The following is a 14,893-nucleotide window of genomic DNA, read 5'->3' as shown; positions in this document are numbered from 1 at the left end:
GTGGACGTCTTTTATTTCAGCCACCTCTTCCCTGGTCCCCCCCCCAAAAAAAAGTGCCCCCACACTGGATAACCCCTTTATTCCTATTCTCTGAAATAAAACACAGGTTTTGCCAGTGGTGACGAATTTACACACCAAGGTTTGCAATATTCAGCAATTGTGCTTTACTATATAATCCAGAAAGATGGTTCAATTTGAAATCTTGGATGGTCAAGGAGAAGCTTGCCCCCCCCCAAACAGCAGGGGGGTGCATAATAAACAGTCAGAACTCTCCTCTCCAGCGCTGGATTGCCACTTCAGAACCCTCGCTGGGCTCTGGGATCTCCTTCAGCTGGAACATCATTACTCCGTTTATGCACTGCCTGCTCAGCCAGTCAGTGACTGGGGCGGTACACAGCTGCAGTCACTGATTAGCTGATGGGGCATCTATCAGCCATGTAAGTTGTGACATCATTGGAACTCAGGGGAAAATGCCTTCTGGTGGTTGTCCTGGAGCTGGTCATGTGATGTATCGCTTGCAAGGGGAGAGGTAAGTAATGATTTGTTTATTATGTTCCCTCTGCCCCTGCCAGCTGAAAACTTTTTATAATCGCCAGACTTCTGATTCATCACAGGCAAAAAATGTGATCTCCATGGGTCTTTATATGTTAATGTTTCTGAAGGTATAGATCACGAGATCCTGGTTGTTCTCTTGTAGGCTACTGTAATGGATGGCATTTGATCATGTCTGTCCTGTGTGCCCAGTAATTCTCTGTTGGATATGTGGATCTATTACCTTAGTGGGTGCCCAGTTCTCAGATACCTGTAGGTTAGATCACAGGTGACAAACCTGTGGACATCCAGCTGTTGCAAAACTACAATTCCCATCATGCCAAAGTTTTAGTTGTTCAGGTATTATAGGATATGTAGATTTGCAACAGGGCTGCAGGTCTGACACCATTGGGTTAGATGTTCCAGAAACATTTGGTCATCATGGCAGCGATTTCCACAGTGGAAAACTCCTGATTTAGAAACTACTGATAATGTATAACTGGAAAATAACGTGACTATACCAGAACAAAATCATACTTATAATGTATGGAAATGGTTATAAGTATGGAAATGGTTATCCACAATGTCTTAGAGGAGCCGACATTTAAAGAGTCCTTCCTTCCAAATCTATGGATGTGATGTGTGTGCATTTTTCGGACTGCGGCCCGGTTCCCGTGCACAGCACCGTTCTATGCACCGGAGCCTGACTGTGCTCAAGCACTGGAGGTAGGCCGGCCCGCCCCCAGTGGGAGGGAATTCCTTAGAATGAATGGAGCCGCATCATAAAGGGTAGGGAATTCCCTCCCACTGGAGGCGGGCTGGCCTACCTCCAGTGCTTGAGCACCCCCCGAGCTTCCCCGTGACGGCGCCGTTCGATCCTGGTGGTACATCCTCTTTAACACTGTTTAGGGATCCAGTCCATTAAAGAGGGTTATCCAGGCTTAGAAAAACATGACTGCTTTCTTCCAGAAATGTCTACCGTAGCATCCCTCTTATCCTCCGTTTCAGTGTGGTGTTGCAACTTAGTTCTATTGCAGTAAATGGAGCTGAATTGTAATACCATACACAACCGTTCTATTAGCCGTTCTGTTACCTTAACTCAAGCTCTATTACTTTCTATATTGTATACTTTCTATTAGTACATTCAAGCACTATCCTGGAAAATCATCAGTACAGTAGTGATTTGTGTTTTAGGATGAAATAAAATTTAAAGGGGTGTTCCATGTAAATTAAAAAAAACAAACAAACAGGGAGGGCAGGGGGTAGCGGAAGCATAACAATCAAGTGATGCTTACCTATCCCAGGTCTGCCACAACGCTAACAGTCACTGTCATTCACTGGTCTCCTGTATCTCTAGGTTCCTGTGTCCTTATACTCTCAAAGGAACTACCCAACTAGCCAGACAGTGACTGCAGAGGTGTCCTGCCTCAGTCACTGATAGGCTGATTGGGGCCTTCATGTCTCTGGACCGATATCTACAGGTAACCGAAAGTGGGGGCACCGGGATAGGTAAGTATCAATTGATTGTTAGGTTCCCACCACCCTTTGCCCTACCTGGTTTTAAAGTTGCCTGAAGTAACCCTTTTAACTAGATTTTTTAAAAATTAGTATTGTTATATTGAAAGGACAAAAATAAATTCATCATTTTTATAGTTCTAACAACTGAAAGTTTGCAACAATAAGATAATACTCTGTGAGCCAAACCGCTCAGTCTTCGTGTTACACATTCTACCTGTACTGATACATAATAGCCAGTCCTCATTTGTGTTACTGGTATACAGCACCTATAGTATTTCTTAGGCCTGTGGTCTCCAGCATGTGGCTTTTTAGTTGTTTCCACCTCGTAGTTTTTCAACAATTAGAGATCCACAGGTTATAAACCACTGTCCTAGACTGGAATGTATCAACCCCCATCCATACAATATAAGCTCAATGCTTGTTTCTCTATTCTGACTATAAGCTAAGCAATCAGAGGTCTTGAAATGTGGATGCATTAAAACTAGAACCCCCCCCTTTGATATAATTTGATCCAACTATTGACTAGTCCTACTACACCATCATATTCTTACATGGAAGAAAATACAACTTACAAAGTAATCGTGTTATCGGATGTACTGGCTTAGGGCTGGGCGATATAAACGATATGCCAAAATATCGTCATCAATTCGGTTGACGATATAGATTTTTGGCATATCGTTATATCGCGATATACCACGGAGCGGTAGTGAATTAGCTTCTCACTTACCGCTCCATGGTACCGCGCTGCAGGGCCTTCCGTTCACGCATCGTCAGCGCGCTAGTGCGCTGATGCGTGTGACGTCAGGTCTCCCAGTGCATGCTGGGAAGAAGACGCGGCCCGTCTCGCCTCCCGGACTCCCATCAGCCAGCCCTGCAGGAAAGGTAAGTAGCAGAGGGGTAGGGGGCGGCAGATGGCTTGGCATGGGGCTGATGATGGCCCTGGCTGGGGGGACATGATGGCTGGCACATGAAATGGCTGGAAAACTGAGAGGGGAGATGACTGGCACTGGGGGCGGGGCTGATGACTGGCAACGGGGGGCTGATGACTGGCAAGGCGTGTGATAACTGGCACAAGGGAAGGCTGATGACTGCCAAGGGGGGCCTGATGGCACAGGGGAGGGCTGATGACTGGCAAGGGGGGGTGATAACTGGCACAAAGGGGGCTGAAGGCATCGGGGAGGGCTGATGACTGGCAAAAAAAAAAATATATATCGTGTTATATCGTGCATGCATCAATTTATATCGTGATATAAATTTTAGGCCATATCGCCCAGCCCTATACTGGCTATCTGTGCCAGGGATCTGTGCCGTCACCCAGCACTTCCTAAATGGACGTATTGTGTGTGTGTTGTGGTCTAGTTACATGGGAGTTAGTTCGGCTGTTTGATCTTTGTAGGTCACGTATTTATGTGGTAATGTACCATGATATTGAAAGTGAATTTCTATTTCTGAACATAAAAGTTTACAAATTCCTACTAAACACGCGATTCCACCACCGCAGAGAAGTGACCTGGGCCGCTCATGCAGGAAAATGCTCCACGGTTTAGTCATGTGCATTGTCCATGGTCCATGTAGCTGAATTGAGGGGCCAATGTAGTCATTGATCTTCATGGTATGGGGGGTTGGAAAGAGTGAGTGTTTATATAGTATTCTGATCTCCTTTTTATAGACCTTGTTGTCCATGTTATCTTATACATTTTGGAGAGTGCATATTCAGATTCCTAAGGGGCACTGGGAGATCTCATTGCAGCACTTCTTGTGTATTGGGGTATTGGTGCAGGAAGGACTGTGAGATCAAGCATTAGTACACCCCCCCCCCCCCCCTTCAATTTTTCTTGTGAAAAACACCTTTGTAGGTTGCCTCATGTTCATATAGAGCATTATTCTGGGTTTACATCTATGTTAGAGGCTCCTCTGGCTTCTTCCATTGTAGGTTCTGTCACAAAAGCTGGACTATATAGTGCAGCACTATTTACACCATGCGGAAAACTTGGCAGATCCCAGTGAAGTCATTGGCGTCCGTAAGGTGCCGTGTGTGTCTGGCAAGAAACAGATCTGCTGGTGACTATTTTTTCCCCATTGTTGAGCAGAACAATAGAAAATACAGGGCAGGTGTGAACCAAGTCTTATGTTCATATACTTGTCTGCAAACTTCCAGACCCACTTTTGGTCCTTGAACACATTCGCTTCTTATATATTGCAGACCATTTTGGGTTTTCCCTTCACCTGAATTTCTTCTTTTACTGTGTGTTTGAGTTACACCCCTGGGGAATTTCAGCATCTGAAGCAATATTGTTCTCTTATTTCCTTGTGCAAAAGGAAGTGAAACTTTGTAATAGTTTAATATTCACCAAGTGAAGTTCTGCCTGTCCTGCTGAATTATTACATACACGGTATGTATCCGTTACATGTTTTAATCTAATCTTCTTGGTACTTGCAGCTCTTTTATGCAAGAATTGACCTAAATCTGCACATTTATCTAGTAATTCTTTAGTTTCTTTCTGAATTGAGATCCTCATGAGCCTTTGGTCTCGCGGTATGTTAAGAACTATGTGGAATGACCAGTTTTGCTCTATAGTTAGTTTTATTTATATATATATATAATATTATGTTTCAAACAAATAAGGGTCTTTTTAATTGAATGTGTTTGTTTATACTTTGCTTTTATATGGAGTTTCTCCCAAACCTAACCCCTGACCCCTCTGCAGGATGGTGGGGGTCCCAGCAGTCGTAAGACTGTAGGTCCCATGTCTCCCCTGGCAGTCAGTCATGTATACTGCTGCTTCATTCAGCTCTGTGGGCCAGACAGATACAACACTTGGTTATCTTAGTAAGACCCATAAATGAGTTAAATGAAGTGGTAGTGTGTATATCTGGCCACTGCTTTATTCATCTAGTGTTGTCATGATCAGTGAAGACCCATTGATCAGACCCTCCCTGATCTGACTGACTTCATCTATCCCGAGGAGAGGTCATGAGAGGTGTTTGTGGGGCAAACACCTTTTAAAAACTATGAATACAATGTTACAAGGAAAAAATCTTTATTCTGTCTTTTATAGACCTGTCAAAATGCAGTTTACAACCTGCTCCTAGTTTTAGATTTTATTTTTTTGTTTGTAGACCTATCCATCCCAATTGTACATATTTGATGTGAGTTCTGTGACTCCAGTATGGTACTGCCTCCTTAGCTGTCAAGTCTGTAAGTGCAGCCTTAGGGCGAATCGTCCGAATCGGGCAACAAGACAACATTCATCGGCTGATTGTTGGTTTAGGTTTGGACTGAAAATCGTCTGCCACTGATAGCACATCGCTACATGTAATATTGAATTGCAGCAGATGGCTAATGATTGCCCAAACACCTGTTACCTTACCTTTCCCAGACCCCGGGTTTTTTCTCCTGTGCTCCGCAGCGTCCACGGCAGTCCCGTCCTCAGCTGACAGGGCGCTCAGACACTGCTGCCTCTGGGATCGGGAAGCTGCAGAGCAGGAGCAGGGAGAGGTAAGGTATGGCTAACAATGCCCATGAAACCCTTACTGCCCGATTATCAAGCGATCGTTTACTGAAATGACCGGGCCGTAGTGGGACTGTGTAAAAGGCCCATAGTCCTAGGCTGATTTCTTCTTGTACGGCCACCGAGGGATCTCCTCTCCCTTGTACAGGTATGCTGACATAAGGATATTGTACTGCAGGTTATTGTGAAGACATTTATCCTTTCCCCTATTTAGTGAAGTGCAGGGATTGGACATATTGGGTTTTCCCACCAAAGGTTATGAAGTAACAGTGGCTGACATGTTTTGCTGCTTTGTTGTGTAAGGTTAGGTGCACACAATCTTTGGTTTACATTAGGTGTACGCATTATTATAGTGTCAAAAAGATACACGTAAACTTAAGTTTCTATGGTGCAACAAACAGAATTTTTCATATTTGTCCACAATTCACAGGTTGCAGTCTTCTCCATTTAGTTATTTTTATGGCTGTATAATATAACTTAGTAGTTTGCACTATTGTGTTTAGCAAAAAAACAAAAATAGATAAGCCCGCCCGTCCCCCTGGTGGAGCCCCTTTATACTAATCCCCATGTCAAAGAGTCGGTCCCCGCTGGCGAGATATCCCGTCGGAAGCCATGCACTCGCTCACCAGAGGTGAGTCCGACGCCCATAGAGAATGACTGCTCCAGCAGGGGGGGGGGGGGGGGAGGGTTGCGCAGCTTAACCCGGGCAGCTGGGGTGACAGGTCACTTATAGGGGCAAATTTATCAAACTGGTAGAATTGTCTTAGCTGTCCCTAGCAACGAATCAGATTCATCCTTTCATTCCTCACAAATTCTTTGAAAAATGAAAGGTGGAATCTGGTTGCTAGGGGCAACTAAGACAATTCTACTTTACATCAGTTTGATAAATCTCCCCCTCATAGGCTGCATTCACACGTTCCGGGAAGTTGTCCGTGCTCTTTGGGCTATTCAGATGTTCCGTGATTTCACGGATCCGTGATCCGTTCCGTTAAAAAATAGGACATGTCATTACTCGGAACGGATGCACTGAAAGTATTCCCCTTAGAAATCAATGAGATCCGTGTTTTTCACGGATGTCCACGGATGTGACATCCGTGTTCATCCGTGAAAAACACGGATGTGATGTAATCAATGTTATTTAAAATGCTTTAACACAGATCCATGAAAAAAACGGACACTGATACAAAACGGATGGAAAAACGGACTGTTTTGCACTGATCATGGAGGTTGCTGCCGGACCACAATCACAGACCGGGAAAAACACTGAACGTGTGAATGCAGCCTTAGTGTCTAAATTTATGGCTCAGCGGTTCCTGATGCAGATCAGTTGCAGTACTTTTTTCTCAGTAAAATGACAGATGCCCCAACACAGATCAGCCCCAACACAGAATAGCAAATCGGCCTTAAAGGCAAAGTCCCATAAAATAAAAAAGCAGGGTGTGTGTGGGGACATAATAAAGTATACTTGCCTATCCTCGTGCCCAGTATCGCCGCTCCCGGGTCCAGCTTATAGCGGCTGGCCTCCTGCAGCTCTTCCAGCTGCAACATCCCATATCCCGCTGATTGATCACCCGCTCAACTGATCAGTGACTGGGGTAAGACATAGATAAATACATAAAAATACACGTGGATGTGTGCATGGGCATATAGATGTCAACATACCCGTAATCCTGCAGGATTCCATATCATATATCTGTAATTTTACGGATCCGTGATCTGTGGTGCTTGAGAATGCTGACATTCCCTAGTGCAGACTATAATTGCAGCTCAGACACACCAATTGAAGTCTTCAGCATTGGCCGTGATTTGTGGACGTTACAGCTGTCATGATGTTGAAAGGCCACAAGATTGATTTGAGCCTTGTAAAGTGTCTGTGCCATTTGTGCTCATTGGAACTCACTTGTGGTGCTGCGTTGGTTCAGGTACAAGGGCCATTACTTGTTAGGCCATGTTAATAAGGGTTATAGCCTACAGTGTATAGGGCACTAATACTAGTTATGCAGTAGTTTGTGCTATTTTGGTGGTAGAGTATAATTGGCTAAAAATATGTAAGTCCCAAAGATGACATTTAGGGCTATAAAATGTGATATGAATACTGTTCTTCAAACATTGAAAAGGGGAACATTGAATGGTTCTTAGAAACTTGTTTCATGACCATCCTGTGCCGTTCTTAGAAGTGACTGGGAACTTTCCGCATTAAACTTTGCAATAAATCAGAGTTGGGGAATCTTCGGCCCTCCAGCTGTTGCAAAACTACAATTTCCATCATGCTGGACAGCCAAAGTTTATGATGGGAATTGTAGTTTTCCAACAGCTGGAAGGCCTAAGGTTTCCAATCCCTGCAGTAAATGAATGCGATCCATTACCCATCCTGTTAAGAACAAGGATTTTCTCAATTGAAGACAGTATCTTTTGGTGAAAACCTACCTAAAACTGAAGGGCATGTATCTCATGAGCTCAAATCGTTGTGTTCATCTTCTCTATCCTATGAGATGGCTGTAAACAATATTCGGCGATGTTCACACTACGTATATTTTCGTAAAACAACATCCGACTGCAACATCGGCCTTGATTAATACGAAAATATACGCTGCCTTGCCGTCTATGAAATCCCAGCCGAAGCGTATACACATAGTATACGCTCCGGCCGTGATTTCTAGCGGCGACGCAAACAACTGACATGTCCGTTTTCTGCGGCTGCTATTCATTGAATATCGGCCGCAGAAAACCCTTTCAGTGCACACTATGCATTGTGTGCAGTGGGGAGTTCTGATGATCCTCCCGCATCAGAACTAAACGGCGCTAAAGATTCTCTGGTCGGTACTGCAGTACAGGCCAGGATGATCTTTAAAGATAATGGTGGTCAGCTCAACTCTAAGCTGGGTCAATTCGGATCCTCGTATGTTGAAAGAGGGTGCACGGGTCCGGCTTCGGCCAACTGCCAAGTAACATATGTTAAAAGCAAAAGTTAACCAATCATGAGTGTGGGTGTGCATGCGTCACGAATGACGCATGGTGAATGTCACAGGTGACGTGCAGCGAACACCTGTCAGGTGAGTGGTCTGGGCGTTACTAGGACCGTATGCCAAATGGAATTCAGTATGCACAAATAGCAGTGCTAAACATTATTATGGGCATGTCGTGACTATCTGTAAAAGCCGGACCCTTAAAATGAATGTGTAAATGAATTATGTATATTGTAATCAATAAAGATAATAATACTCTGTTATATGTCTAATAGTGCACTTATAATATGGACAGACAAGCATGTTATTATGAGTCATACGTGTGAACAGGAGCTAAACAGAAAACTGATAGAAGGAAATGCTCTAATGTTATACGACAAAAAAGTGGGGCAATGCCTGAAAAAGAATAACTTAAAAATGATATACAACATAAGCCAGGCTGAGCCAGGATGATAAATCTTGTGAAAGAACAGAAACCGCAATGCATACTGGCTAAACGCAAAAAGTGAACTGTGAATAAATGATAACAATATCAACAATGAAATGCAAACTAAACAGATATATGATCAACAAATACCTAATATGTATAATGGTAAAGTAAATCGTTTTTGAGGTTGAGACCATGGGGGAATCTTGTGTCTATTTTAAAGATATACTCCGCCTCCATATTCAGCAGTATTCTATGTTTGTCACCACCCCTCAGGGGTTTGTGTGCCCTTTTTATGCCATAAAATTGAAAGGGTGCAGTGTCCCCTTGGTGCTTCTCAATAAAATGTTTAGATGCTCCCGAGGAGCTGGTGTTATTTCCCTTTCTTATATCTGTTAGATGTTTACTGATGCGTTTTTTGAGTTTACGAGTCGTGCAGCCAATATATTTAAGATTACATGTTTGGCACATGATGATATAGACAACAAAGTCACTTTCACAGTTAATGAATTCCTCTATTTTAAATGTTTTGGTGTCACTGGAATTACTGTATTCCTTAACCGTAGATGTGTACTTGCACATATTACATCTGGGTAATCCGCATCTGTGGTTACCCACTAAATTTCTGGCTGTACTCGGCTGTAGTGGTTTAAGCATGCTGGGCGATAATAGATCGCCAAGTGACTGTCCTTTCCGTGCCACGCATCTTATCCCTTGGTCAATAATATTTTTAAGGATAGTATCCTGTCTCAGGATTTGTAAGTTATTATGTAGTATACGTGTTATTTGCGAGTATTCCGGAGAAAATTTAGTAGAAAAGGTTACTGTGGGATCATGAGTTTTATTGTGAGGATCAAACTGTTTTGTTTTGATTTTTGCTTTAAGTAAGTTCTCTCTTGTTTTTTTAGCTACCATGTCTCGGGCCCTGTTTAAATGAGAGGGCTTGTAGCCTCTCGCTTTCATACGAGTACAAGCCTGTTCACTTTGGACATGATACTTGTCATTCGATGAACAGGATCTTTTGACTCGTGTGAGCTCTCCCACAGGGACAGAACGTACAGTGTGGGCTGGATGACTACTGCTCGCATGTAAAATTGTATTGCCCGAAGTGGGCTTCTGATATAAGGAAGTGTGTACCTTATGGGTCTTAGTCAGATGTGAGCAATATGTCCAAAAAGGCTATTTCATGTGTGTGTACACAATGGGTAAAATACAGATTATTCTCGTTCTGATTAATGTATGTGAGAAATGCCTCAACATCGCCCTCTCTGCCCGACCACACGATCAGCATGTCGTCAATATAACGACCGTACCATCGTATGGCCGGGGCGAAAGGGTTAGTGCGGGAGAAGATATACATCTCCTCCCACCATGCCATGTACAGTCCAGCTAGAGTAGGGGAGAACTTGGCTCCCATTGGGGCTCCCCTAATCTGAAGAAAAAGAAAAAGAAAAGACAAAAAGAAAAAACTAAAGAAAAATAATTATGTTTGAGGAGAAAAGCTGTAACCTCTAGGATGTACTCCCTTAACTCTAAGCTGTAGTTACTGTATCTGTACAGATGGTGGGCTAGAGCCACCAGGGCCTGTTCGTGAGGTATAGAGGAATAGAGAGCCGTGACGTCACAGCTGAGCCACATATCGCCATCTTCCCAATGAAAATTCTGGAAGGTGCGTAAAACAGACCCGCTGTCTTTCAAATAGCCAGGAACACGTATGACTAGTGGCTGGAGTAATTTGTCGAGCCATTCACACAACTTTTCATTGAGGGAGCCCACGCCCGATATAATGGGTCTAAGAGGAGGGGGGGAAACCCCCTTGTGCACCTTTGGTAATCCATAGAACACTGCTGTCATAGGGTTTGCGGGATAAGATTTTTACTATCCCTGTCATCTAATATACCCAAAGCAACACCCTCTTCAACAATAGCACACAATTCTACCTTAAATTCAGGCGTGGGGTCCCTCAACAATTTTCTATAGGTGTTTGTGTCCTCCAGAATGTCTTGTGCCAAATGTGTATACATGTCCCTATCCAACAGCACTATTTTACCGCCTTTGTCAGCCATTTTTATTACGAGATTGGCATTATCTCTCAATTGTTGTATGGCCAGGCGTTCCCTATGTGTAATGTTGGAAGGGGACATGATGGCATGTGTTGTGTCATACAGATGGCGAAGATCTCTCTCCATTGCAAACTGGAAATTATCCAGTGCTTCAACCCTAGATTTATATGGGTAATACGCTGGATTGGAATGGAAAGCTTTAACACTATGCACATCCTCCCTCATGTTATTGCCACTCTCCTATTCCAAATCCAACAGTTCCACAAGTTTAGTTTGATCATCAAATAATAAAATACTAAATTCATTAATTATGGTGCTGTCATCACAAAGAACGTGGGTGTGCACTGATGTATTTTTAGTGTCCTGTAAAGAAAAATGGCGCTTGATGGTTAATAATCTAGCCAGACGATTCACATCCATAAGGGTGTTAAATAAATCAAAATGATGGGTTGGAACAAAAGTAAGTCCCTTGGATAATACAGTACAGTGATCCTTTGTGAGAGAAAACGATGATAGATTAATGATATTGTCCATGGAAGGATTTGAGCTTCCTTCTTCTATGGGTAAATCATTTAGCGTTTTTTCTTCAGTTGCGGTTTCTTGAGAGCATTTTTTCCGGTGTTTTCTGCCACCTCTCCTAATCCGTTTTTTGACTTTTGTTCTTGTTGTAGTGTGTTGGTTTTTCCTTGTCTGGTTCTTGATGTAGTGGGATATAAGTTACTTGGACCCTCTTGTGCACCCTCTTGGTTGTTTTTGTTTTTTCTATGTGTGTAGTTTTTTCCTTTTGTTTTGGGTGCCTGTGCAACTGTCTCCGTGCTGGTGTCGGATGTTTCATAATCGGAGGCCTCTGATCTCTCTGAGTCCACTGATGAGAAACTCACATGTGTGGAATCACGTCTGGAATTAATGTTTTTCTTGAGGATAGAGCGCGGTCTGAATGGTCGATATTGTTTCCAAGTGTAAACTTGGTTATTAGTATAATCCTCATTATCCCTCCTGAATTAGCTTTTTTTTGATGTTGACAATATAGTTTTCCATATCTTGTATTTTTTGTTTCATTTTTTTGTTCAAATCATCATATTCAGCCGTATCAGAAAAGGATATTAGAGATTGTCTGGTCTCCTCAAGTTGTGGTTTCAAGTCATTTAGTTTCATTTGTTCATATTTTGTTATTGTTCTTATTAGACGTAGGGAACAATCAGTTAAGGCCTCTTCCCACTCAGCTTGAAACTCATCACAAAATATTGTGGTTGAGTTTTTGTATATACGTAAGCCGCGTGGGATCATGTTTTTTTCCAAGTAAGTTTTTAGAGTGCTGCAGTCCCACCACAATTTTAGCTCTTGGATGCATAATTTCTCAAGCTAAGTGAACAGTGTCTTGCACTCAGGACTATCATTGTTCAAAACATCAAAAACCATAGTTAGCTTGCGTTCACGTTCTTCTACGGAATTACATGCATCCAAGTTGTTTAGAGCATCCAAAACCTGTGTATCAGGTGAATCATCAGTGTCAGAGGTGTTTGTCGACATGGTGTGTACGTATAGACAAAGTTCTTTAACAGAGTGCTTAAACCTCTTAGACCCATTATATCGGGCGTGGGTTCCCTCAATGAAAAGTTGTGTGAATGGCTCGACAAATTACTCCAGCCACTAGTCATACGTGTTCCTGGCTATTTGAAAGACAGCGGGTCTGTTTTACGCACCTTCCAGAATTTTCATTGGGAAGATGGCGATATGTGGCTCAGCTGTGACGTCACGGCTCTCTATTCCTCTATACCTCACGAACAGGCCCTGGTGGCTCTAGCCCACCATCTGTACAGATACAGTAACTACAGCTTAGAGTTAAGGGAGTACATCCTAGATGTTAGAGCTTTTCTCCTCAAACATAATTATTTTTCTTTTGATAACTCTTTTTTTCTTCAGATTAGGGGAGCCCCAATGGGAGCCAAGTTCTCCCCTACTCTAGCTGGACTGTACATGGCATGGTGGGAGGAGATGTATATCTTCTCCCGCACTAACCCTTTCGCCCCGGCCATACGATGGTACGGTCGTTATATTGACGACGTGCTGATCGTGTGGTCGGGCAGAGAGGGCGATGTTGAGGCATTTCTCACATACATTAATCAGAACGAGAATAATCTGTATTTTACCCATTGTGTACACACACATGAAATAGCCTTTTTGGACATATTGCTCACATCTGACTGTAAGACCCATAAGGTACACACTTCCTTATATCGGAAGCCCACTTCGGGCAATACAATTTTACATGCGAGCAGTAGTCATCCAGCCCACACTGTACGTTCTGTCCCTGTGGGAGAGCTCACACGAGTCAAAAGATCCTGTTCATCGAATGACATGTATCATGTCCAAAGTGAACAGGCTTGTACTCGTATGAAAGCGAGAGGCTACAAGCCCTCTCATTTAAACAGGGCCCGAGACATGGTAGCTAAAAAAACAAGAGAGAACTTACTTAAAGCAAAAATCAAAACAAAACAGTTTGATCCTCACAATAAAACTCATGATCCCACAGTAACCTTTTCTACTGAATTTTCTCCGGAATACTCGCAAATAACACGTATACTACATAATAACTTACAAATCCTGAGACAGGATACTATCCTTAAAAATATTATTGACCAAGGGATAAGATGCGTGGCACGGAAAGGACAGTCACTTGGCGATCTATTATCGCCCAGCATGCTTAAACCACTACAGCCGAGTACAGCCAGAAATTTAGTGGGTAACCACAGATGCGGATTACCCAGATGTAATATGTGCAAGTACACATCTACGGTTAAGGAATACAGTAATTCCAGTGACACCAAAACATTTAAAATAGAGGAATTCATTAACTGTGAAAGTGACTTTGTTGTCTATATCATCATGTGCCAAACATGTAATCTTAAATATATTGGCTGCACGACTCGTAAACTCAAAAAACGCATCAGTGAACATCTAACAGATATAAGAAAGGGAAATAACACCAGCTCCTCGGGAGCATCTAAACATTTTATTGAGAAGCACCAAGGGGACACTGCACCCTTTCAATTTTATGGCATAAAAAGGGCACACAAACCCCTGAGGGGTGGTGACAAACATAGAATACTGCTGAATATGGAGGCGGAGTATAACTTTAAAATAGACACAAGATTCCCCCATGGTCTCAACCTCAAAAACGATTTACTTTACCATTATACATATTAGGTATTTGTTGATCATATATCTGTTTAGTTTGCATTTCATTGTTGATATTGTTATCATTTATTCACAGTTCACTTTTTGCGTTTAGCCAGTATGCGTTGCGGTTTCTGTTATTTCACAAGATTTATCATCCTGGCTCATCCTGGCTTATGTTGTATATCATTTTTAAGTTATTCTTTTTCAGGCATTGCCCCACTTTTTTGTCGTATAACATTAGAGCATTTCCTTCTATCAGTTTTCTGTTTAGCTCCTGTTACACGTATGACTCATAATAACATGCTTGTCTGTCCATATTATAAGTGCACTATTAGACATATAACAGAGTATTATTATCTTTATTGATTACAATATACATAATTCATTTACACATTCATTTTAAGGGTCCGGCTTTTACAGATAGTCACGACATGCCCATAATAATAGAAACATAGAAACATAGAAGATTGTCGGCAGAAAAAGACCACTGGGTCCATCTAGTCCGCCCTTTTAGTATTTTCTTCCTTATTATCTTAGGATAGATATATGTCTATCCCAGGCCTGTTTAAATTCTGTTATTGTAGATTTACCAACCACCTCTGCTGGAAGTTTGTTCCAGGTATCTACTACTCTTTCAGTAAAATAATATTTTCTTACATTGCTTCTGATCTTTCCCCCAACTAACCTCTCACTGTG

At 42.5% G+C, this 14,893-nt stretch overlaps 1 protein-coding gene across 4 annotated transcripts in view; it reads left to right on the top strand.

Annotated features, from left to right (window-relative positions):
* SNX10 (sorting nexin 10) overlaps positions 1–14,893 on the top strand; it is a 53,056-nt gene that overhangs the window by 14,024 nt on the left and 24,139 nt on the right. Inside the window, exon 1 of one of the 4 annotated variants that reach the window (XM_069960448.1) lies at positions 4,408–4,442. The exons of the other annotated variants lie outside the window; for them this stretch is intronic. The gene's annotated coding sequence lies outside the window, so the exon portion shown is untranslated. Of the gene's footprint in view, positions 1–4,407; positions 4,443–14,893 lie in introns of those variants that run through there. 4 annotated transcript variants of the gene reach the window in all.

Source organism: Dendropsophus ebraccatus, chromosome 2 (genome assembly GCF_027789765.1).
Source record: "Dendropsophus ebraccatus isolate aDenEbr1 chromosome 2, aDenEbr1.pat, whole genome shotgun sequence".
In the NCBI taxonomy this organism is placed as follows: Eukaryota; Metazoa; Chordata; class Amphibia; order Anura; family Hylidae; genus Dendropsophus; species Dendropsophus ebraccatus.
This window is presented reverse-complemented; position numbering and strand designations above follow the sequence as displayed.